The 27,010-nt window shown below is 45.8% G+C and overlaps 1 protein-coding gene across 1 annotated transcript in view; it reads left to right on the top strand.

Annotated features, from left to right (window-relative positions):
- LOC138352524 (espin-like protein) overlaps nt 1-27,010 on the top strand; it is a 473,879-nt gene that overhangs the window by 326,701 nt on the left and 120,168 nt on the right. The gene's annotated exons all lie outside the window — the stretch shown is intronic.

Raw genomic sequence — 27,010 nt, 5'->3', positions numbered from 1 at the left:
GTCACTGTTCATATCTCTGGCTGCCACTGTTCTTAACTCTGGCGGCCACTGTTCTTAACTCTGGTGGCCAATGTTCTTAACTCTGGCGGTAATTGTTCTTAACTCTGGCGGCCACTGTTCTTAACTCTGGTGACCACTGTAATTAACTCTGGTGGCCACTGTTCTTAACCTTCTGTTCTTAACTATTGCAGCCACTGTTCTTACCTCTGGCGGCCACTGTTCTTAACTCTGGAGGCCACTGTTCTTAACTCAGGCGGCCACTGTTCTTAACTAATGCGGCCACTGATTTTAACTCTGGCGGAAACTGTTCTTATCTCTGACTGCCGATGTTCTTTTCTCAGGTGGCAACTGTTCTTAACCCTGTGTTCCTAACTATTGCGGTCACTGTTTTTAACTCGGGCGGCCACTGTTCTTATCTTTGGCAGTCACTGTTCTTAGTTCTGATGGCCACTGTTCTTGACTCTGGCGGCAACTGTTCCTAATTCTGGCGGAAACTGTTTTTGACCCTGGAGGCCAATGTTCTTCACTTTGGCGGCCACTGTTCTTTACATTGGTTACCACTGTTCTTCACATTGGTTACCACTGTTCTTAACTCTAGCGGCCACTGTTCTTAACTTTGGCGGCCAATGTTCTTTACTCTGGCCGCCACTGTTCTCATCTCTGGAGGCCGCTGTTCTTAAATCTGGCGGACACTGTTCTTAACTCTGGCGGCCACTGTTCGTAACTCTGGCGGCCACTGTTCTTAACTCGGGCAGCCTCTGTTCTTAACTATTGTGGTCACTATTCTTAACTCTGGCGGCCACTTTTCTCAACTCTGAAGGCCACTGTTCTTATCTCTGGCGGCCGCTGTTCTTAACTCTGGCGGCCACTGTTCCTAACTATTGCGGCCACTGTTCTCAACTCTGGTAACCCACTGTTCTTAACTGTGACCGTCACTGTTCTTTACTCTGGTGACCACTGTTCTTAATTCTGACAGCTGATGTTCTTAACTCTGACAGCCGAATTTCTTAAACCTGACAGTCACTGTTCTTTACTCTGGTGGAAACTGTTCTTAAGTCTGGTGGCTCCTGTTCTGACCTTCTTTTCTTTACTATTGCATCCATTGTTCTTACCTCTGGCGGCCACTGTTCCTAACTCTGGCGGCCACTGTTCCTAACTCTGGCGGCAACTGTTCTTAACTCGAGCGGCCACTGTTCTTAACTCAGGCGGCAACTGTCCTTAACTCTGGCGGCCAATGTTCCTAACTCTGGCGGCAACTGTTCTTCAATCTGGCGCCACTGTTCTTAACTCTGGCAGCCACTGTTGTTAACTCTGACAGCCACTGTTCTTTACTCTGGAGGCAATTGTTCTTAACCTAGGCGGTTCTGTTCTTAACTCTGACGGCCATTGTTCTTAACTTTGGCCGCCACTGTTCTTAACTCTGGCAGCCACAGTTCTTAACTCTGATGGTAACTGTTCTTAAATCTGGTGGCGGCTGTTCTTAACTCTGGTGGCCATTGTTTTTAATTCTGGCTGTAACTGTTCTTAACTCTGGCGGCATCTGTTCTTAACTCTGGTGACCACTGTTCTTAATTCTGACGGCCACTGTTCTTTACTCTGGTGACCACTGTTCTTAACTCTTGTGGCCAATGTTCGTCACTTTGCGGCAACTGTTCTTAACCTTGGCAGCCACTGTTCTTAACTATTGCGGTCACAATTCTTAAGTCTGGCAGCCACTGTTCTTACCTCTGGCGGCCACTGTTCTTTACTCTGACATCCACTGTTCTTTTCTCTGGTGGCAACTGTTCTTAACTCTGACGGCCACTGTTCTTAACTCTGGTGGCTACTTTTCTTAATTTTGACGGCCACTGTTCTTAACTCTGGCGGCCACTGTTCTTAACTCTAGCGCCAACTGTTCTTAACTCTGGCGGCCACTGTTTTTAACTCTGGTGGCAACTGTTCTTAAATCTGGTGTCCACTGTTCTTAACTCCAGTGTCCACTGTTCTTACCTATAACGGCCACTGTTCTTAACTATAGCAGTAAATATTCTTAACTCTAGTGGCCGCTGTTCTTAACTCTTGCGGCCACTGTTCTTAACTTTAGAGGCCACTGTTCTTAACTCTGGCGGCCACTGTTCTTAACTCTGGCGGCCACTGTTCTTAACTATTGCGGCCACTGTTCTTAGATCTGGCGGCCACTGTTCTTAGATCTGGTGGCCACTGTTCTTAACTCTGACCGCCAATGTTCTTTACTCTTGTGACCACTATTCTTAACTCTGACAGCCGATGTTCTTTTCTCTGGTGGCAACTGTTCTTAACCCTCTGATCTTAACTCTGGTGGCCACTGTTCTTAACTCTGGTGGCCACTATTCTTAATTCTGGTGACCACTGTTCTTAACTCTGGCGGCAACTTTTCTTAACTCTGGTGACCACTGTTCTTAACTCTGGCGGCCACTGTTCTTTACTCTGGTGACCACTGTTCTTAACTCTAACAGCCTGTGTTCTTTATTCTAGTGGCAACTGTTCTTAACCTTGGCGGCCACTGTTCTTAATTCTTGCGGCAACTGTTCTTAACTCTGGTGGCCAATGTTCTTCACTTTGCGGCAACTGTTCTTCACTCTGGCGACCACTGTTCTTAATTCTGACAGCAACTGTTTTTACTCTTTTGGCAACTGTTCTTAACCTTGGCGGCCACTGTTCTTAACTATTGCGGCCACTATTCTTAAGTCTGGCAGCCACCGTTCTTAACTCTAATGCCCATTGTTCTTAAATCCGGCGGCCACTGTTCTTAACTCGAGCGGCCACTGTTCTTAACTCTGGAGGCCACTGTTCTTAAGTCTGGCGGCCATTGTTCGTAACTCTAGCGGCCACTCTTCTTAACTATGGCGGCCACTGTTCTTAACTCGAGCGGCCACTGTTCTTAACTCATGCCGGTCGAGGGGAGCCGGTCGGCCGAGTGGACAGCACGCTGGACTTGTGATCCTGTGGTCCTGGGTTCGATCCTAGGCGCTGGCGAGAAACAATGGACAGAGTTTCTTTCACCCTATGCCCCTGTTACCTAGCAGTAAAATAGGTACCTGGGTGTTAGTCAGCTGTCACGGGCTGCTTCCTGGGGGTGGAGGCCTGGTCGAGGACTGGGCCGCGGGGACACTAAAAAGCCCCGAAATCATCTCAAGATAACCTCAAGAAGAGATGTGGCAACTGTTCCTAAATCTGGTGAACAATGTTCCTTACTCTGGCGGACACTGTTCTTTACTCTGGTGACCATTGTTCTTAACTCTGACAGCCAAAGTTCTTAACTCTGGCAGCCACTGTTCTTAACTCTGTCCGCTAGCTTTCTTTACTCTGGTGACCACTGTTCTTAATTCTGACACCCGATGCTCTTAACTCTGACAGCCACTGTTCTTTACTCTGGTGGAAACTGTTCTTACCTCTGGTGGCCACTGTTCTTAACCTTCAGTTCTTAACTATTGCAGCCACTGTTCTTACCTCTGGTGGCCACTGTTCTTAACTCTGGCGGCCGCTGTTTTTCACTCTGGCGGCCACTGTTCTTAAATATGGCAGCCACTGTTCTTACCTCTGGTGGCCACTGTTCTTTACTCTGCTGGCAACTTTTCTTAACCTTGGCGGTTCTGTTCTTAACTCTGACGGCCAATATTCTTAACTCCTGCGACCACTGTTCTTAACTTTGGCGGCCACTGTTCTTAACTTTGGCGGCCACTGTTCTTAAATCTGGCGGCAACTGTTCTTAACTCTGGCGGCCACTGTTCTTAACTCTGGTGGCAACTGTTCTTAAATCTGGTGATCAATGTTCTTAACTGTAGTGGCCACTGTTCTTAACTATGGCGGCCACTGTTCTTAACTATGGCGGCCAGTGTTCTTAACTATGGCAGTAACTATTCTTAACTCTGGTGGCCACTGTTCATAACCTTGGCGGTTCTGTTCTTAACTATTGCGGCCACAGTTCTTAACTCTGGCCGCCACTGTTCTTAACTCTGGCGGCCACTGTTCTTAACTCGTGCGGCCACTGTTCTTAACTCTGACGGCTACTGTTCTTAACACTGGCGGCCCACTGTTCTTAACTCTGGCTGCCACTGTTCTTCACTCTGGTGGCCACTGTTCTTCACTCTGGCGGCCACTGTTCTTAACTCTGGCTGCCACTGTTCTTCACTCTGGCGGCCACTGTTCTTCACACTGGCGGCCACTGTTCTTCACACTGGCGGCCACTGTTCTTAACTCTGACGGCCACTGTTCCTAACTCTGGCGGCCACTGTTCCTAACTCTGGCGGCCACTGTTCTTAACTCTGTCGGCCACTGTTCTCAACTCTAAAGGCCACTGTTCTTAACTCTGGAGGCCACTACTCTTAACTATGGCGGCCAATGTTCTTAACTCTGGCGGTCACTGTTCTTAACTCTGGCGGTCACTGTTCTTAAGTATGATTGATTGTTGCCGCCGAAGGCGGCTAGTTTATTGTGCACCCCATACTCATCCTGTGAGCGGTAGCGCAAAAGCATTACAGGGGGCACAAAAGGTCTTTATCAGACCTCACTTAGATTATTAGATAAACTATTTCTTCGATCCTTTACTCCTTATAGTTACATATCAGCTAGTTACAGAGAGAGTGCTATTACAAGAGCTACATATTTACAGTAAGTCATCATACATTAATGGTAGGTCTTATCGCTAATACATAATAGTTTGACCAATGGGGATATTACAGAGTCATAGGGGAGCTTCTGTTTATTATTAGTCCTCACAATACACTACTTGTTTCTGAATCTCATATGTCGTTCATCTACTGGAAGCGAAACGTGGGTACAGTGCAAGGATTTCAGGTAATTTATTCATGGTAATAAGATAGGTTGCCATATCATACAGAGTGAGCTTAGATTTATCTCTAAAAGGCTCAATTTTACTACAATCCAAGCTATAGTGTTCGAGTGTTTGTCCCTGTCTTTGTCCACACACTTTACACTTTACTTCATCTAGATCCCTATACAAGCCGAACTGCCAGAGATACTTGTAGCCAAGTCTTATACGAGCTGTGACAACATCTGTTAGTCTACTGACTTTGTTACTTGCCCCATACACATGTTTTACGTCACACATATGGACCTGCTAGTTCCAGTTTGCATTGTTCTACTTTCTTCAAATCCATCTAGGAGTTCTCGTCTAATGACACTTTTAAGGGACCTATTTGATAACTCAAGATTCCGTTCAATACTGTCTTTATTTACTGCAGCCTTAGCAAGAGCGTCAACTTTGTCGTGTTCCTGCATGCCAATGTGAGAAGGAATCCACAACATTTTTATATTTACCCTCTTGCTAGGTATTCTTATATATCTACGTCTAGCTTCCAAGACAAGCACATTATTACTTGATTGCAAACTGTTTATTGCTCGTAGTGAGGAAAGGGAGTCAGAAATAATTAAGCTGTCTACTTCAGTGTTGTCAATAATTTCGAGTGCTACCAGTATCGCTACCAACACGTCCACAATGCAAGCATTGTGGACGCCCAGTTACTAATTCGGATATTTCTTTGAATTGTGCTGCCATCGGGCTGATGAGCAATAACAGCACTTCCTGCCCTCCCTGTAGCTGTATTGAGTGATCCGTCAGTGTATATGGTCTGTTCAATGTTGTTTTCAGCTTGTATATTGTGAATGTGTTCTATGGTGCTTAATTTAGCAGCAAGGTGAGCATGAGGGTTGTTTGTGATTAGTTTCTTGGTGGGGTATGCAGGGGTCAGGATGTCAAAAGGTACTATCTGCCAGGGTGGAAGGAAGTGCTGTACTCTTTCATCTGTATATACATCGTGCAGTCCCATCATTTTAATATGAGTGGCTGTTCTTTGAATCCATTTAGACTCGCTGGTTCCATTTCGTATGTGTTCTAACAGTGCAACTGACACAATGTTGTTTTTGTTATCACGCAGAAGCTTTAGTCCCATCATAAGATTAATTTCAAATATTCTATCACTAATGCTAAGTATATTTAATTCTTTCCGCATGTTGAGAACTTTGGTAGTTATAGGACAGCCAAGTATAATTCTGAGTGCTTCATTTTGCATTTTTTCCAGTCTATCAATACTTTTGCCATTTTGCAGGACCAAAGCTGGTGCATGATAGTCTATCAGAGACCTTATATTATACACCATATTTCGGGCTGTACCCCACTACAGTTCTGAGAGCCTTGAGTGTGTCTCTACATTGTTGATGTAACTTATTGACTGCAGTTGAGGTACAAAGGACAGACACACCAAGGTATTTGAAAGAAGAGACATAGTCTATTGGTATGTTATCTATATTAAGTTTTCGTGGTCCACTTTTGCGGATGCCAATTTGTCTGTTAAATACCTTAGTTTTAGCAGCGTTGATTACAAGACCAAGGCTCTCACAAGCTGTATGTATACAATTTAAGAGTGTTTACATTTCGCGATGGGTTTTAGTTAGCACAAGGATGTCATCTGCATAGCTGATAGTGATGTTTTCCGGACTAGTTGGGATTGATTTTAGTAAAGCATTAATTAGAACATTAAACAAGGTAGGACTATGTACTCCTCCTTGTGGGGTGCCTAGTTGCATTACTTTAGTTTCACTCTTGTAGCCTTGGAACAGTGCAGAAGACTTCCGGTTGGTAAGATAGCCTCGTATCCATTGTAATATATGTCCCCCTATATCCATTCTCGCTAAATCATACATAATAACTTCCCTATTAGCAATATCAAAGGCATTTTTTAAATCAAGAAATGTTGTGTACTTGTGCCTTTTATCTCCATGAACAGTAAGAAAGGTTGTGATACAGTTGTGTACACTTTTACCATGTGTGAAACCATTGATATCAGGTGACATGTGCTCTTTAACTCTATGCAATAATCTATTAAGCACCATTCTCTCAAAGGTTTTGCACATGCAACTGGTCAGTGAGATGGGACGGAAAGCATCAGGTTGGCCAGGCTTTGGAACAGGTACCGTAAGACTGGTGGTCCATGATACAGGCAACTGCCCAGTGACATAGCTAGCATTAAACAATTCTAGTAATGGGTTACCGGGTACACGATGTAGGAGTCTTAGAATATCATAGGTGATGCCGTCCTCACCAGGAGCAGTGCTACTGCCCCTGGAGAGGGCTGCATCCAATTCATAATCTGTATATGGAACATCACATTCATCATTTTGCTTGCTCAACATGAAATTTATGAGAGAATTTCTGTCTGTGGACCTCTCCCACAATTTCTCCCTAGTGCTAACTGGTAACATTCCAAAGCTGGAAACCTGAGCCCATTTTGCAGTTAACTGATTGGCTTTCTGTAGCGGGTTTGGGTGTGAAACTTGTCTACTATTTTTACCAATAATTTTGTTTATGCCTTTCCAGGCTTTGCCCAGGGGAGTATGCAGGTTAAGTCCACTAACAAAACCCTCCCATTAAGTTTGTCTCAGTTCAGTCATTCTCTCCCTTGCCGCTGCAAGCGCGGCCTGAAACAGTTTTAACATTTAAGGAGTTCTAAGGTTCTTATATGCTTTACCTGTACTTCTTTTTGTTTGGCGTGACTCACTATTTTTGATGGCCTCATAGGTATTATTTATGAGGTCATCATAAAACTGTTGTACATTCTCAGGCTCATAATTGTAATACCAATGTTCTATGCTGTCTATAAAGAATTTTTCTTGCTCTTTCCTTACTGTTAGCATGCGTCTACTCAGCTTAGTGCCAGGTACGTCAACATTAGCCACGTGTATGTTAGCTGTTATGGCTAAATGGTCAGACATTAAGTTATCCATAATATCAGTCTCATGAGTTGCGTATGACAGGTTAAAGCCAATGCACCTATCTAGAATACCTCCATATATTTGCGTTGGTTGATTCCTACTGATAATTTGAACATCATCATATGCATCGAGAAGTGCCATCAATCTTCTCCCGTTGGTGTTTGTGAGTTGATCCCCTAATTGTTTGTGTTTAGCATTTAAATCCCCAATTAATATTGTAGAATCAGTATGTGCAAAACTAGGTAGGCCAGTATACTGGAGGAGGCCAGTAGGTACATAGGCATTCAAAACATTAAGCGAAGAGTTACCAACGTGTACCCGGATACCATGGTATTGAACCCCCCTCGCGTTGTTGGGGCTTAACTATAGTGCCTACTGTTCCTAACTCTGGTGGCCACTGTTCATAACCTTGGCGGTTCTGTTCTTAACTATTGCGGCCACAGTTCTTAACTATGGCCGCCACTGTTCTTAACTCTGGCGGCCACTGTTCTTAACTTGTGCGGCTACTGTTCTTAACACTGACGGCCCACTCTTCTTAATTCTGGCGGCCACTGTTCTTCACAATGGCGGCCACTGTTCTTAACTCTGGCTGCCACTGTTCTTAACTCTGGCGGCCACTGTTCTTAACTCTGTCGGCCACTGTTCTCAACTCTAGACCCCACTGTTCTTAACTCTGGAGGCCACTGCTCTTAACTATTGCGGCCACTGTTCTTAACTCTGGAGGCCACTGTTCTTTACTCTGACCGCCTCTGTTCTTAACTCTGACAGCCGATATTCTTTACTCTGGAGCTAACTGTTCTTAACCTTTTGTCCTTAACTATTGCGGCCACTGTTCTTAACTCTGGCGGCCACGGTTCTTAACTCTGATGGCCACTGTTCTTAACTCTGGCGGCAACTGTTCTTAACTCTGGAGGCAACTGTTCTTGACCCTGTTGGTCACTGTTCTTAACTCTGGTGGCCACTGTTCTTAGCTCTGGCGGCCGCTGTTCTTAACTCTGGTGGCCACTGTTCTTAATTCTTGCGGCCACTGTTCTTAACTCTGACAGCCATTGTTCTTTACTTTGGTGGCAACTGTTCTTTACTCTGGTCGTCACTGTTCTTAACGCTGGCGGCCACTGTTCTTACCTTTGCCGGCCGTTGTTCTTTAACTCTGGCGGCCACGGTTCTTAACTCTAGCGGCCACTGTTCTTAACTCTGGCAGCCACTGTTCTTAACTTTGGCGGCCACTGTTCTTAACTTTGGAGGCCCCCGTTCTTAACTCTGGCGGCCACTGTTCTTAACTCTGGCGGCCACTGTTCTTAACTCGTGCGGCCTCTGTTCTTTACTCTGGCGACCACTGTTCTTAACTCTGGCGGCCACTGTTCTTAACTCTGGCGGCAACGGTTCTTAAATTTGGAGACCTCTGTTCGTAACTATTGGGGCCACTGTTCTTAACTCTTGCGGCCACTGTTCTTAACTATTGCGGACACTGTTCTTAACTCTGGAGGCCACTGTTCTTAACTCTGATGGCCACTGTTCTTAACTCTGGCAGGAAATGTTCTTAACACTGGTGGCCACTTTTCTTAACTCTAGAAGCCACTGTTCTTAACTCTGACAGCCACTGTTCTTTACTCTGGTGGCAACTGTTCTTTACTCTGGTGGCTACTGTTCTTAACTCTGGTGGCCACTGTCCTTAACTCTGGCGGCCACTGTTCTTAACTCTGGCGGCCACTGTTTTAACTTTGGCGGCCACTGTTCTTAACTCTGGTGGCCACTGTTCTTAACTTTGGCGGCCACTGTTCCTAACTATTGCGGCCACTGTTCTTAACTCTTGCGGCCACTATTCCTAACTTTGGCGGCCACTGTTATTAAGTTTCAAGCTAAACTTTCTAATATGCTGCACTCACCTGAGGTCTATAGAAGAAGAACGAAATCTGATTATGTATTTTGGTTCTACAAGGTATCCAACTCCATCAAAATATAAATATGTACCCAACTCAATTCATGATTAATCAACCAATTACTTCATGGGATAACTGGGATCTATCAGTTGTTTTTGTAAATGCGCCCAAGAAAGATAGTGTGCACTCTACATTATCAAAACAGTTAACACTGAAAAGCATCACTGAAAGTACTCAGAGTATGGGTAACGATGTGTATCAGTGCTATACCGACGGCTCTGTAGAAGAAGGTGGACGATGTACCGGATGTGCTTGTAATATATTTGAACAATCTACTCTCGTACATACAGCAATGAAGCGCGTCAATGACTGGGCAAGTACAACTCAAACCGAACTTGCAGGCATATACCTTGCCACTGAATTTTTAAAAGACAAAGGCAGTGGACTTATATACTGTAAGTCGCAGAGTGCACTCCTGGCATTGAACGCACATAGTACTGACACCCATAAAATAGTCAGTGACATTCGAATGAATGTTTTAGCTGCTAAATAAAAGAGATTTGAAATTAAATTCCTATGGATACCATCACATGTTGGCATTTCAAGGCATGACACTGTTGATATGCTTGCAAAGACAGCCTGTAGAAAACCAGTGGTAGAAATTGATATGGGTGTTTCATTAGCAGTGACAAAGAGAATACTTAAACAAATATCTAATGAAGATCTCACCGACCTAACAAATTCACAAAGACCGGAAAGTTGTAGCATTAAATATTATGATAGATATCGTGAGGAGACATTCACATATGGGACTAATAGAACAAGAACCCGGCAATGTGATGTTATCGTGGCCAGAATACGCCTGGGATATAGACGTTCTTACCTCTGGTCGCCACTGTTCTTAACCTTCCGTTCTTAACTACTACAGCCATTGTTCTTACCTCTGGTGGCCACTGTTCTTAACTCTGGCGGCCACTGTTCTAAAATATAGCAGCCATAGTTCTTAACTCTGAAAGCCACTGTTCTTTACTCTGCCGGCAACTGTTCTTAACCTTGGCGGTTCTGTTCTTAAATCTGACGGCCACTGTTCTTAACTCTGGTGGTCACTGTTCTTAACTTTGGGAGCCACTGTTTTAACTCTGACGGCCACTGTTCTTAACTCTGGGGCAACTGTTCTTAATTTTGGCGACCACTGTTCTTAACTCTGGTGGCAACTGTTCTTAAATATGATGATCAATGTTCTTAACTCTGGCGGCCACTTTTCTTAACTCTCGAGGACCCTGCTCTTGAATCTGGTGTCCACTGTTCTTAACTATGGCGGCCATAGTTCTTAACTATTGCAGTAACTATTCTTAACTCTGGTGGCCACTGTTCTTAACTCTGGCGGCCACTAATCTTAACTCTGGCGGCCACTGTTCTTAACTTTAGCGGCCACTGTTCTTAACTTTGGCGGCCACTGTTCTTAACTCTGGCGGCCACTGTTTTTAACTCTGGCGGTCACTGTTCTGAAAATGTTGCGGCCACTGTTCTTAACCCTGGCGACCACTGTTCTTATCTCTGACGGCCGCTGTTCTTAACTCTGGCGGCCAATGTTCTTAACTCTGTCCGCCACTGTTCTTTACTCTGGTGACCACTGTTCTTAACTCTGACAGCCGATGCTCTTAACTCTGACAGCCACTGTTCTTTACTCTGGTGGAATCTGTTCTAAACTCTGGTGGCCCCTGTTCGTAACCTTCTGTTCTGAACTATTGCAGCCACTGTTCTTACCTCTGGTGGTAACTTTTCTTAACTCTGGCGGCCACTGTTCTTCACTCTGGCGGCCACTGTTCTTAAATATGGCAGCCCCTGTTCTTAACTCTGACAGCCACTGTTCTTTACTCTGCTTGCAACTGTTCCTAACCTTGGCGGTTCTGTTCTTAACTCTGACGGCCTCTGTTCTTAACTCTGGTAGCCACTGTTCTTAACTTTGGCGGCCACTTTTCTTAACTCTGGCGGCAACTGTTCTTAACTCTGGCGGCCACTGTTCTTAGCTCTGGTGGCATCTGTTCTTAAATCTGGAGATCAATGTTCTTAACTCTGGCGGCCACTCATCTTTACTCTCGCGGCAACTGTTCTTGAATGTGGTGTCCACTGTTCATAACTCTAGTGGCCACTGTTTTTAACTATGTCGGCCACTTTTCTTAACTATGGCAGTAACTATTCTTAACTCGTGAGTCCTCTGTTCTTTACTCTGGTGACCACTGTTCATAACTCTGGCGGCCACTATTCTTGACTCTGGTGACCTCTGTTCTTAACTCGTGCGGCCTCTGTTCTTTACTCTGGCGACAACTGTTCTTAACTCTGGCAGCCACGGTTCTTAACTTTGACGACCTCTGTTCATAACTATTGGGGCCACTGTTCTTAACTATTGGGGCCACTGTTCTTCACTCTGTCGGCCGTTGTTCTTAACTTTGGCAGCCACTGTTCTTAACTCTGATGGCCACTATTTTTTAACTCTGGCAGCCAATGTTCTTCACTCTGGTGGCCACTGTTCTTAACTCTGGCAGCCACTGTTCTTAAATTTGACAACCACTGTTCTTTAATCCGGTGGCAACTGTTCTTTACTCTGGTGGCTAATGTTCTTAACTCTGACAGCCACTCTTCTTAACTCGTGCGACCACTGTTCTTAACTCTGGTGGCCACTGTTCTAAACTTTGGCGTCCACTTTTCTAAGCTCTGGCGACCACTGTTCTTAACTCTGGCGGCCACTGTTCTTAACTTTAGCGGCCACTGTTCTTAACTCTAGGGCCTCTGTTCTTTACTCTGGCGGCCACTGTTCTTAACTTTGGCGACCTCTGTTCGTAACTATTGGGACCACTGTTCTTACCTCTGGCGGTAACTGTTCTTAACTATTGCGGCCACTGTTCTTAACTCTGGCGGCCACTGTTTTTAACTCTGATGGCAACTGTTCTTAACTGTGGCGACCACTGTTCTTCCCTCTTGCGGCCATTGTTCTTAACTCTAGTGGCCACTGTTTTTAACTTTGGCAGCCAATGTTCTTCACTCTCGCGGTCGCTGTTCTTAACTCTGGCGGCCACTGTTCTTAACTCTGGCGGCCACTGTTCTTAACTCTGGTAGCCAATATTTTTCTCTCTGGCGGCCACTGTTCTTAACTCTGGCATCCACTGTTATTAACTCTGACAGCAATTGTTCTTTACTCTGGTGGCAACTGTAATTTACTCTGGTGGCCACTGTTCTTAACTCTGGCGGCCACTGTTCTTAACTCTGGTAGCCAATATTTTTCTCTCTGGCGGCCACTGTTCTTAACTCTTTCAGCCACTGTTCTTAACTATTGCGGCCACTGTTCTTAATTATTTCGGCCACTGTTCTTAACTCTGGCGGTCACTGTTCTTAATTCTTGCGGCCACTGTTCTTAACTCTGACAGCCATTGTTCTTTACTTTGGTGGCTACTGTTCTTTACTCTGGTCGTCACTGTTCTTAACGCTGGCGGCCACTGTTCTTACCTCTGCCGGCCGTTGTTCTTTAACTCTGGCAGCCACGGTTCTTAACTCTAGCGGCCACTGTTCTTAACTCTGGCAGCCACTGTTCTTAACTCTGGCGGCCACTGTTCTTAACTCTGGCAGCAACTGTTCTTAACTTTGGCGGCCACTGTTCTTAACTTTGGTGGCCCCCGTTCTTAACTCTGGCGGCCACTGTTCTTAACTCTGGCGGCCACTGTTCTTAACTCGTGCGGCCTCTGTTCTTTACTCTGGCGACCACTGTTCTTAACTCTGGCGGCCACTGTTCTTAACTCTGGCGGCCACGGTTCTTAAATTTGGCGACCTCTGTTCGTAACTATTGGGGCCACTGTTCTTAACTCTTGCGGCCACTGTTCTTAACTATTGCGGACACTGTTCTTAACTCTGGAGGCCACTGTTCTTAACTCTAATGGCCACTGTTCTTAACTCTGGCAGGAAATGTTCTTAACACTGGTGGCCACTTTTCTTAACTCTAGAAGCCACTGTTCTTAACTCTGACAGCCACTGTTCTTTACTCTGGTGGCAACTGTTCTTTACTCTGGTGGCTACTGTTCTTAACTCTGGTGGCCACTGTCCTTAACTCTGGCGGCCACTGTTCTTAACTCTGGCGGCCACTGTTTTAACTTTGGCGGCCACTGTTCTTAACTCTGGTGGCCACTGTTCTTAACTTTGGCGGCCACTGTTCCTAACTATTGCGGCCACTGTTCTTAACTCTTGCGGCCACTATTCCTAACTTTGGCGGCCACTGTTCTTAACTTTGGCGGCCACTGTTATTAAGTTTCAAGCTAAACTTTCTAATATGCTGCACTCACCTGAGGTCTATAGAAGAAGAACGAAATCTCATTATGTATTTTGGTTCTACAAGGTAGCCAACTCCATCAAAATATAAATATGTACCCAACTCAATTCATGATTAATGAACCAATTACTTCATGGGATAACTGGGATCTATCAGTTGTTTTTGTAAATGCGCCCAAGAAAGATAGTGTGCACTCTACATTATCAAAACAGTTAAAACTGAAAAGCATCACTGAAAGTACTCAGAGTAACTCAATGGAAAGTACTCAATGGTAACGATGTGTATCAGTGCTATACCGACGGCTCTGTAGAAGAAGGTGGACGATGTACCGGATGTGCATGTAATATATTTGAACAATCTACTCTCGTACATACAGCAATGAAGCGCGTCAATGACTGGGCAAGTACAACTCAAACCGAACTTGCAGGCATATACCTTGCCACTGAATTTTTAAAAGACAAAGGCAGTGGACTTATATACTGTAAGTCGCAGAGTGCACTCCTGGCATTGAACGCACATAGTACTGACACCCATAAAATAGTCAGTGACATTCGAATGAATGTTTTAGCTGCTAAAGAAAAGAGATTTGAAATTAAATTCCTATGGATACCATCACATGTTGGCATCTCAAGGCATGACACTGTTGATATGCTTGCAAAGACAGCCTGTAGAAAACCAGTGGTAGAAATTGATATGGGTGTTTCATTAGCAGTGACAAAGAGAATACTTAAACAAATATCTAATGAAGATCTCACCGACCTAACAAATTCACAAAGACCGGAAAGTTGTAGCATTAAATATTATGATAGATATCGTGAGGAGACATTCACATATGGGACTAATAGAACAAGAACCCGGCAATGTGATGTTATAGTGGGCAGAATACGCCTGGGATATAGACGTATCTGGCAGCTTTCTCAAAACCCAAATGTCGAGAACACAATGTGTCAACTTTGTGAAAGAGAAAACATGCACTCTCTTGAACATTATATTGTAGAATGTCCCATATTGTCTGACTTTCGCCCTCCTGGGCTGAGGTATGCTGAACTGTGTAATTACTATATGAGTACTGGAACACTTGATGATATATTGGACTTGTACCCAAGATTGACCATGTAATGTATCATTTATACAATGTATGTATGTGATGTAACTATATAACCTGAGCTTGTAAAAGCACCTTAATCACCTTCAGTGATTAAGTGCTTAACTGCACACTAGTTTCTCTGTCAGCTATCTCACCCTGTCAGAGTAAAAGAGACAAATGTATGTGAATGCATGTGTGTGTATATATGCATGTATATATGTATATGTACGTATATATGTGTGTGTATGTATATGTATGTGTGTAAAGTACATATGGAAGTTGATCAGAATTGCATTTCACATTTGTAAATGCACATTAATGACACTTCGAAAACTTTATGTAGGGCATACGTAAATCTGTATATCTATGTATTTACGTTTGTAGGTTAGCTTAGCATTTTAAAAGTACCGAATCACCATCTGTGGTTGATTGTTCAACAAATCCCTGAACTATATGTTTAACTGATCTCTAACCCTGTCCATGGAGGACTGAAGAAAATGTATATATGCTGGTTAGCATTGTAAATGTGTGGCCACGTTTGTGGTAGAAAATAATAATAATAAAAAAAAACCTGTTCTTAACTCTGGTGGCCACTGTTCTTAACTCTGGCGGCCACTGTTCTTAACTCTGTCCGCCAGGTTTCTTAACTCAGGTGACCACTGTTCTTAACTCTGACAGCCGATGCTCTTAACTCTGACAGCCACTGTTCTTTACTCTGGTGGGAACTGTTCTTAACTCTGGTGGCCACTGTTCTTTACTCTGGTGGAAACTGTTCTTACCTCTGGTGGCCACTGTTTTTAACCTTCTGTTCTTAACTATTACAGCCACTGTTCTTACCTCTGGTGGCCACTGTTCTTAAATATAGCACCCACTGTTCTTAACTCTGACAGCCACTGTTCTTTACTCTGCTGGCAACTGTTTTTAACCTTGGCGGTTCTGTTCTTAACTCTGACGGCCACTGTTCTTAACTCTGGTGGTCACTGTTCTTAACTTTGGCGGCCACTGTTCTTAACTCTGGCGGCCACTGTTCTTAACTCTGGCGGCCACTGTTCTTAACTCTGGCGGCAACTGTTCTTAACTCTGGCGGCCACTGTTCTTTACTCTGTCCGCCTCTGTTCTTAACTCTGACAGCCACTGTTCTTAACTCTGGAGGCCACTGTTCTTTACTCTGACCGCCTTTGTCCTTAACTCTGACAGCCGATATTGTTTGCTCTGGAGCCAACTGTTCTTAACCTTTTGTCCTTAACTATTGCGGCCACTGTTATTAACTCTGGCGGCACCGGATCTGAACTCTGATGGCCACTGTTCTTAACTCTGGCGGCAATTGTTCTTAACTCTGGCGCCAACTGTTCTTGACCTTGTTGGCCAATTTTCATCACTCTGGCGGTCACTGTTCTTACCTCTGGCGGCAATTGTTCTTAACTCTGGTGGCCACTGTTCTTTACTCTGGCGGCCGTTGTTCTTAACTCTGGCGGCCAGTGTTCTTAACTCTTGTGGCCACTGTTCTTAACTCTGACAGCCATTGTTCTTTACTCTGGTGGCAACTGTTCTTTACTCTGGTCGCCACTGTTCTTAACGCTGGCGGCCACTGTTCTTACCTCTTGCGGCCGTTGTTCTTTACTCTGGTCGCCACTGTTCTTAACTTTGGCAGCCACTGTTCCTAACTTTTGCGGCCACTGTTCTTAACTCTGGCGGCCACTATTCTTAACTTTGGCGGCCACTGTTCTTAACTTCAGTGGCCACTATTCATAACTCTTGCGGCCACTGTTCTTAACTCTGGCGGCCACTGTTCTTAACTCTGTCCGCCAGCTTTCTTTACTCTGGTGACCACTGTTCTTAACTCTGACAGCCGATGCACTTAACTCTGACAGCCACTGTTCTTTACTCTGGTGGAAACTGTTCTTAACTCTGGTGGCCACTGTTCTTAACCTTCTGTTCTTAACTACTACAGCCACTGTTCTTACCTCTGGTCGCCAATGTTCTTAACCTTCCGTTCTTAACTACTACAGCCATTGTTCTTACCTCTGGTGGCCACTGTTCTTAACTCTGGCGGCCACTGTTCTAAAATATAGCAGCCATAGTTCTTAACTCTGAAAGCCACTGTTCTTTAGTCTGCTGGCAACTGTTCTTAACCTTGGCGGTTCTTTTCTTAAATCTGACGGCCACTGTTCTTAACTCTGGTGGTCACTGTTCTTAACTTTGGGAGCCACTGTTTTTAACTCTGGCGGCCACTGTTCTTAACTCTGGGGCAACTGTTCTTAATTTTGGCGACCACTGTTCTTAACTCTGGTGGCAACTGTTCTTAAATATGATGATCAATGTTCTTAACTCTGGCGGCCACTTTTCTTAACTCTCGAGGACCCTGCTCTTGAATCTGGTGTCCACTGTTCTTAACTATGGCGGCCATAGTTCTTAACTATTGCAGTAACTATTCTTAACTCTGGTGGCCACTGTTCTTAACTCTGGCGGCCACTAATCTTAACTCTGGCGGCCACTGTTCTTAACTTTAGCGGCCACTGTTCTTAACTTTGGCGGCCACTGTTCTTAACTCTGGCGGCCACTGTTCTTAACTCTGGCGGTCACTGTTCTGAAACTATTGCGGCCACTGTTCTTAACCCTGGCGACCACTGTTCTTAACTCTGACGGCCGCTGTTCTTAACTCTGGCGGCCAATGTTCTTAACTCTGTCCGCCACTGTTCTTTACTCTGGTGACCACTGTTCTTAACTCTGACAGCCGATGCTCTTAACTCTGACAGCCACTGTTCTTTACTCTGGTGGAATCTGTCCTAAACTCTGGTGGCCCCTGTTCGTAACCTTCTGTTCTTAACTATTGCAGCCACTGTTCTTACCTCTGGTGGTAACTTTTCTTCACTCTGGCGGCCACTGTTCTTAAATATGGCAGCCACTGTTCTTAACTCTGACAGCCACTGTTCTTTACTCTGCTTGCAACTGTTCCTAACCTTGGCGGTTCTGTTCTTAACTCTGACGGCCTCTGTTCTTAACTCTGGTGGCCACTGTTCTTAACTTTGGCGGCCACTTTTCTTAACTCTGGCGGCAACTGTTCTTAACTCTGGCGGCCACTGTTCTTAGCTCTGGTGGCATCTGTTCTTAAATCTGGAGATCAATGTTCTTAACTCTGGCGGCCACTCATCTTTACTCTCGCGGCAACTGTTCTTGAATGTGGTGTCCACTGTTCATAACTCTAGTGGCCACTGTTTTTAACTATGTCGGCCACTGTTCTTAACTATGGCAGTAACTATTCTTAACTCGTGAGTCCTCTGTTCTTTACTCTGGCGACCACTGTTCATAACTCTGGCGGCCACTATTCTTGACTCTGGTGACCTCTGTTCTTAACTCGTGCGGCCTCTGTTCTTTACTCTGGCGACCACTGTTCTTAACTCTGGCAGCCACGGTTTTTAACTTTGACGACCTCTGTTCATAACTATTGGGGCCACTGTTCTTAACTCTGGCGGCCACTGTTCTTAACTATTGGGGCCACTGTTCTTCACTCTGTCGGCCGTTGTTCTTAACTTTGGCAGCCACTGTTCTTAACTCTGATGGCCACTATTTTTTAACTCTGGCAGCCAATGTTCTTCACTCTGGTGGCCACTGTTCTTAACTCTGGCAGCCACTGTTCTTAAATTTGACAACCACTGTTCTTTACTCCGGTGGCAACTGTTCTTTACTCTGGTGGCTAATGTTCTTAACTCTGACAGGCACTCTTCTTAACTCGTGCGACCACTGTTCTTAACTCTGCTGGCCACTGTTCTAAACTTTGGCGTCCACTTTTCTTAGCTCTGGCGGCCACTGTTCTTAACTCTGGCGGCCACTGTTCTTAACTTTAGCGGCCACTGTTCTTAACTCTTGGGCCTCTGTTCTTTACTCTGGCGTCCACTGTTCTTAACTTTGGCGACCTCTGTTCGTAACTATTGGGGCCACTGTTCTTACCTCTGGCGGCCACTGTTTTTAACTCTGATGGCAACTGTTCTTAACTCTGGCGACCACTGTTCTTCCCTCTTGCGGCCATTGTTCTTAACTCTAGTGGCCACTGTTTTTAACTTTGGCAGCCAATGTTCTTCACTCTCGCGGTCGCTGTTCTTAACTCTGGCGGCCACTGTTCTTAACTCTGGTGGCCAATGTTCTTAACTCTGGTAGCCAATATTTTTCTCTCTGGCAGCCACTGTTCTTAACTCTGGAGTCCACTGTTATTAACTCTGACAGCAATTGTTCTTTACTCTGGTGGCAACTGTAATTTACTCTGGTGGCCACTGTTCTTAACTCTGGCGGCCACTGTTCTTAACTCTGGTAGCCAATATTTTTCTCTCTGGCGGCCACTGTTCTTAACTCTGGCAGCCACTGTTCTTAACTATTACGGCCACTGTTCTTAATTATTTCGGCCACTGTTCTTAACTCTGGCGGTCACTGTTCTTAATTTTGGCGGCCACTGTTCTTAACTTTGGCGGCCACCGTTCTTAACTCTGGCCCCCACTGTTCTTAACTCTGGCGGCCACTGTTCTTAACTCGTGAGGCCTCTGTTCTTTACTCTGGCGACCACTGTTCTTAACTCTGGTTGCCACTCTTCTTAACTCGTGCGGCCACTGTTCTTAACTCTGGCGGCCACTGTTCTTAACTCTGGTAGCCACTGTTCTTAACTTTGGTGTCCACATTTCTTAACTTCAGCGGCCACTGTTCTTAACTCTGGGGCCTCTGTTCTTTACTCTGGCGGCCACAGTTCTTAACTCTGGCGCCCACTCTTCTTATCTTTGGCGACCTCTGTTCGTAAACTTATGTGCCACTGTTCTTAACTCTGGTGGCCACTGTTCTTAACTCTGGTGGCCACTGTTCCTAACTCTGGCAGTAAATATTCTTCACTCTGGCGGTCACTGTTCTTAACTCTGTCAGCCTCTGTTCTTAACTCTGACAGCCACTGTTCTTAACTCGTGCGGCCTCTGTTCTTTACTCTGGCGACCAATGTTCTTAACTCTGGCGGCCACGGTTCTTAACTTTGGCGACCTCTGTTCGTAACTATTGGGGCCACTGTTCTTAACTCTGGCGGCCACTGTTCTTAACTCTGACAACAATTGTTCTTTACTCTTTTGGCAATTGTTATTTACTCTGGTGGCCACTGTTCTTAACTCTGGCGGCCACTGTTCATAACTATGGCGGCTACTGTTCTTAACGTTAACAGCAACTGTTCCAATTTTTGGCAGTTAATGTTCTTAACTCTGGCGGCCACTGTTCTTAACTCGTGCGGCCTCTGTTCTTTACTCTGGCGACCACTGTTCTTAACTCTGGCGGCCACTGTTCTTAACTTTGGCTGACACTGTTCTTATCTTTGGCGGCCACTGTTCTTAACTTTGGCAGACACTGTTCTTAACTATTGTGACCACTGTTCTTAACTCTGGCGGCCACTGTTCTTAACTCGTGCGGCCACTGTTCTTAACTCTGGCGGACACTGTTCTTAACTCGTGCGGCCTCTGTTCTTTAATCTGGCAACCACTGTTCTTAACTCTGGCGGCCACGGTTCTTAACTTTGGCGACCTCTGTTCGTAACTATTGGGGCCACTGTTCTTAACTCTGGCGGCCACTGTTCTCAACTCTGGCGGCCACTATTTTAACTCTGGCGGAAACTGTTCTTAACTCTGACCGCCAATGTTCTTTACTCTCGTGACCATTGTTCTTATCTCTGACAACCGATGTTCTTTTCTCTGGTGGTACCTGTTCTTAACCCTCGGTTCTTAACTATTGCGGCCACTGTTCTTAACTATTGCGGCCACTGTTCTTAACTATGGCGGCCTCTGTTCTTAACTCTGGTGGCCAATGTTCTTAACTCTGGCGGCCACTGTTTTTAACTAATGCGTCCACTATTTTAACTCTGGCGGAAACTGTTCTTAACTCTGACCGCCAATGTTCTTTACTCTCGTGACCATTGTTCTTATCTCTGACAACCGATGTTCTTTTCTCTGGTGGTACCTGTTCTTAACCCTCGGTTCTTAACTATTGCGGCCACTGTTCTTAACTATTGCGGCCACTGTTCCTAACTCTGGCGGCCACTGTTCTCAACTCTGGCTGCCACTGTTCTTAACTCTGGCGGCCACTGTTCTTAACTCTGGTGGCCAATGTTCTTAACTCTGGCGGCCACTGTTTTTAACTAATGCGGCCACTATTTTAACTCTGGCGGAAACTGTTCTTAACTCTGACCGCCAATGTTCTTTACTCTCGTGACCATTGTTCTTATCTCTGACAACCGATGTTCTTTTCTCTGGTGGTACCTGTTCTTAACCCTCGGTTCTTAACTATTGCGGCCACTGTTCTTAACTCTGGCGACCACTGTTCTTATCTCTGGCAGTCACTGTTCTATATTCTGATGGGCACTGTTCTAGGCTCTGACGGCAACTGTCCTTAACTCTGGCGGCAACTGTTCTTAACTCTGGCGGCCACTGTTCTTTACTCTGACCGCCTCTGTTCTTAACTCTGACAGCCGATAATATTTACTCTGGAGCCAACTGTTCTTAACCTATTGTCCTTAACTATTGCGGCCACTGTTCTTAACTCTGATGGTCACTGTTCTTAACTCTGGCAGCAACTGTTCTTAATTCTTGGGGAAAGTGTTCTTGACCCTGGTGTCCAATGTTCTCCACTCTAGCGGCCACTGTTCTTAACTCAGGAGGCCACTGTTTTTAACTCTAGTGGACACTGTTTATAACTCTGTCGGACACCGTTCATAACTATGGCGGGCTCTGTTCTTACCTTTGGTGGCCACTTTTCTTAACTGTGGCGGCCACTGTTCTTAACTATTGCGGCCACTGTTCTTAACTCTAGCGGCCACTGTTCTTAACTCTGACGGCCACTGTTTTTAACTATTGCGGCCACTGTTCTTAACTCTAGCGGCCACTGTTCTTAACACTGATGGCCACTGTTGTTAACTCTGGCGGCACTGTTCTTAACTCTGGCGGCCACTGTTCCTAACTATTGCGGCTACTGTTCTTAACTCATGTGGCCACTATTCTTAATTATTGCAGCCACTGTTCTTACCTTTGGTGGCCACTTTTCTTAACTGTGGCGGCCACTGTTCCTCACTCTGACGGCCACTGTTCTTAAATATGGCAGCCACTGTTCTTAGCTCTGACAGCTACTGTTCTTTACTCTGCTGGCAACTGTTCTTAATCTTGGCGGTTCTGTTCTTAACTCTGACGGCCACTGTTCTTAACTCTGGCGGCCACTGTTCTTAACCCCTGGCGGCCACTATTCTTAACTCTGACCGACAATGTTCTTTTCTCTGGTGGCTACTGTTCTTAACACTTTAGTGCGTGTGGCACTCGTGAAAAAAAGGACCTTGTGCGCGCGGCGTTCTGCGCGCTCAAGCGTAAACACAAAAAAGTGTATAATCTTTTCCTGCTCCTAACATCAATTCACGAGCTACGTTTTTCATTTTGGTATCAATGCGTTGGCAATAAAATTCTCTACAAGATCATATGCATAAAATGTCACCAAAGCATTTGCTATCCCACCACTAAGTAAATAAACACGAAGATGACTCGCCGTGACACCCAAACAGGATGTAAATGTTCATACTCTTTCGTTTGTTGGAAGCCTCACAGTCATCCTACAGCGCTTATTTTGATATCACTGAACTCGCAATAAAATTCCCCATCCAGACATATGCCTGTCAATGTCTAATTATGTTCCGCACGAGTGTGGGAACTGGGCGAAGCGTTCGCCGTGATTTCAGCAGCGACGACACTGTTGTGATGCAGCGCTTTGAAAGTTTATACTTATTTCACTGTCCTGACATTATTTCTCGAGCTACGTATTTCATTTTTATAGCAATGTGTTCGCAATAGAAAGTTCTATAAGAACATGGGTAGAATTGGCCAACAGAGCGTAAAATAAGTTTGCGGCGAATAAAATCTTACGCGTGTTTGTACCCGTGAGCGTAAAAAGTTTTTACTTTACTCATGTTTTTTCAAGTTTATACTTGATTCACGCCGTTTTTTTTGTTTGTATAGTGTTCGGAATAAAATTCTCTACACAGACATATGCATATAAATGTAGAATCATGATCGCGGCCAACACATGAGTGTGTGGAGTGTGCGATTACCCTCGTTGTGTCACCAACTCAATAGTCTCTCCTCTAAGTTACAATACACTGCCGTTTTCTCAAATAGGCTCTGTGCCTGTTAGAGAAAACAACAATTTAATGGCAAACATATTCATACAAACCCCAAGTCGACCGAGTAGTAAATACCCAATATAAAACACGGTCCGTAAATTTACGTCGTGATCCGACAAGCGGTTAAGCAAAACGCCCGTAATTCCAAGAGGAAAATCCAGAGAAGTGTTAACCTTCTGTTCCTAACTATTGCGGCCACTGTTTTTATCTTTGGCGGCCACTGTTCTTATCTCTGGCAGCAATTGTTCTTAACTGTGATGGCCACTGTTCTTAACTCTGTCGGCAACTATTCTTCACCCTGGTTGTCAATGTTCTTGAACCTGGCGGCCACTGTTCTTAACTCTGGCGGTAAATGTTCTTCACTCTGGCGGCCACTGTTCTCAACTCTGGAGGCCACTGCTGTTCTTAACTCTGGAGGCCACTGTTTTTAACTCTGGCGGCCACTGTTCTTAACTCTGGCGGCAAATGTTCTTCACTCTGGCGGCCACTGTTCTCAACTCTGGAGGCCACTGTTCTTAACTCTGGCGGTCACTGTTCTTAACTCTGGAGGCCACTGTTCTTAACTCTGGCGGCCACTGTTCTTAACTCTGGCGGCCACTGTTCTTAACTCTGGCGGCCACTGCTCTTAACTTTGGCGGCCACTGTTCTCAACTCTAAAGGCCACTGTTCTTAACTCTGGCGGCCACTGTTCTTAACTCTGGCGGCCACTGTTCTTAACTCTGGCGGCCACTGCTCTTAAGTCTGTCGGACACTGTTCTTAACTCTGCAGGCCACTGTTCTTAACTATTTTGGCCTCTGTTCTTAACTGTGGCGGCTACTGTTCGTAACTCTGGCGGCCACTGTTCTTAACTCCTGCGGCAACTGTTCTTAACTATTGCAGCCACTGTTCTTAACTCTGGCGGCTACTGCTCTTAACTCTGTTGGACACTGTTCTTAACTTTGGCGGCCACTGTTCTTAACTATTTTGGCCACTGTTCTTAACTATTGCAGCCACTGTTCTTAACTCTGACCGCCACTGTTCTTTACTCTTGTGACCACTGTTCTTATCTCTGACAGCCGATGTTCTTTACTCTGGCGGCCACTGTTCTTAACTCGTGCGGCTACCGTTCTTAACTATTGCATCCACTGTTCTTAACTATTGCGGCCACTGTTCTTACCTCTGGCGGCCACTGTTCTTAACTCTGGTTGCCACTGTTCTTACCTCTGGCGGCCACTGTTCTTAACTCTGGCGTCCACTGTTCTTAACTCTGGTGGCCAATGTTCTTAACTCCGGCGGCCGATGTTCTTATCTCTGGCAGCAAATGGTCTTAACTCTGGCGGCCGCTTTTCTTAACTCTGTCTTCCGCTGTTCTTAACTCTAGTGTACTCTATTCTTAACTCTTGTGGCCACTTTTCTTAACTCTGGTGGCCATTGTTCTTAACTCTGGTGGCCACTGTTCTTAACTCTGGCGGCCGCTGTTCCTAACTATGGCGGCCACTGTTCTTAAATCTGGTGGCTACTGTTCTTAACTCTGGTGGTCACTGTTCTTAACTCTGGTGGCCACTGTTCATAACTCTGACGGCCGCTGTTCTTAACTCTGGCGGCATCTGTTCTTAACTCTGGCGGCCGCTGTTCTTAACTATGGCGGCCACTGTTCTTAACTCTGGTGGCTACTGTTCTTAACTCTGGTGGTCACTGTTCTTAACTCTGGTGGCCACTGTTCTTAACTCTGACGGCAGCTGATCTTAACTCTGGCGTCCACTGTTCTTAACTCTTGTAGCCGCTGTTCTTAACTCTAACGGCCGCTGGTCTTAACTCTGGCGGCCACTGTTCTTAACTCTGTCGGCCGCTTGTCTTAACTCTGGTGGCCACTGTTCTTAACTCTGTCGGCCGCTGTTCTTAACTCTGGCGGCAGCTGTTCTTAACTCTGGCTGCCGCTGTTCTTAACTCTGTCGGCCGCTGTTCTTATATCTGGCTTCCGCTGTTCTCAACTCTAGTGTCCTCTGTTCTTAACTCTTGTAGCCGCTGTTCTTAACTCTAACGGCCGCTGGTCTTAACTCTGGCGGCCACTGTTCTTAACTCTGTCGGCCGCTTGTCTTAACTCTGGTGGCCACTGTTCTTAACTCTGTCGGCCGCTGTTCTTAACTCTGGCGGCCGCTGTTCTTAACTCTGGCTGCCGCTGATCTTAACTCTGGCGGCCACTGTTCTTAACTCTGTTGGCCACTGTTTCTATCTCTGGCTGCCGTTGTTCTTAACTCTGGCTGCCGCTGTTCTTAACTCTGGCGGCCGCTGTTCTTAACTCTGCGGCCACTGTTCTTAACTCTTGCGTCCGATGTTCTTAACTCTGGCGGCCGCTGTTCTTAAGTCTGGCGGCCGCTGTTCTTAACTCTGGCGGCTGCTGTTCTTAACTCTGGCGGCCACTGTTCTTAACTTTGGCAGCCACTGTTCTTAACTCTGGCACCCGCTGTTCTTAGCTCTGGCAGGCACTGTTCTTAACTCTGGCGGCCGCTGTTCTTAACTCTGGCGGCCGCTGTTCTTAACTCTGGCGGCCGGTGTTCTTAACTCTGGCGGCCACTGTTCTTAACTCTGGCCGCCACTGTTCTTAACTCTGGCGGCCACTGTTCTTAACTGTGGCGGCCACTGTTCTTAACTCTGCCGGTAACTGTTCTTAACTCTGGCTGCCACTGTTCTTAACTATGGCGGCCACTGTTCTTAACTCTGGCGGCCACTGTTCTTAACTCTGGCCGCCACTGTTCTTAACTCTGGCGGCCGCTGTTCTTAACTCTGGCGGCCAATGGTCTTAACTCCGGCGGCCGCTGATCTTAACTCTGGCGGCCGCTGTTCTTAACTCTGGCGGCCGCTGTTCTTAAATCTGGCGGCCGCTGTTCTTAATTCTTTCGGCGACTGTTCTTAACTATGGCTGCCACTGTTCTTAACTCTGGCGGTAACTGTTATTAACTCTGGCTGCCACTGTTCCTAACTCTGGCAGCCACTGTTCTTAACTGTGGCGGCCACTGTTCTTAACTGTGGCGGCCACTGTTCTTAACTCTGGCGGCCACTGTTCTTAACTGTGGCGGCTACTGTTCTTAACTCAGGCGGTCACTGTTCTTAACTCTGACGGCAACCGTTCTTAACTCAGGCGGTCACTGTTCTTAACTCTGACGGCCGCTGTTCTTAACTCGGACGGCCGCTGTTCTTAACTCTGTCGGTAACTGTTCTTAACTCTGGCTGCCACTGTTCTTAACTCTGGCGGTCACTGTTCTTTACTCTGGCGGTCACTGTTCTTAACTCTGACGGCCACTGTTCTTAACTCTGGTGGTCACTGTTCTTAACTCTGGCGCCACTGTTCTTAACTCTGGCGGCCACTGTTCTTAACTCTGACGGCCGCTGTTCTTAACTCTGGCGGTCACTGTTCTTAACTCTGACGGCCACTGTTCTTAACTCTAGCGGCCACTGTTCTTAACTCTGGCGGCCACTGTTCTTAACTCTGACGGCTACTGTTCTTAACTCTGACGGCCACTGTTCTTAACTCTGGCGGCCACTGTTCTTAACTCTGGCGGCCACTGTTCTTAACTCTGACGGCCACTGTTCTTAACTCTGGCGGCCACTGTTCTTAACTCTGACGGCCACTGTTCTTAACTCTGACGGCCACTGTTCTTAACTCTGTCGCCCGCTGTTCTTAACTCTGGCGGCCACTGTTCTTAACTCTGACGGCCACTGTTCTTAACTCTGACGGCCACTGTTCTTAACTCTGACGGCCACTGTTCTTAACTCTGTCGCCCGCTGTTCTTAACTCTGGCGGCCACTGTTCTTAACTCTGACG

Source organism: Procambarus clarkii, chromosome 5, assembly GCF_040958095.1.
Source record: "Procambarus clarkii isolate CNS0578487 chromosome 5, FALCON_Pclarkii_2.0, whole genome shotgun sequence".
NCBI lineage: Eukaryota > Metazoa > Arthropoda > Malacostraca > Decapoda > Cambaridae > Procambarus > Procambarus clarkii.
The sequence above is the reverse complement of the archived record's forward strand: the minus strand, read 5'-3'. Positions and strand labels throughout refer to the sequence as shown.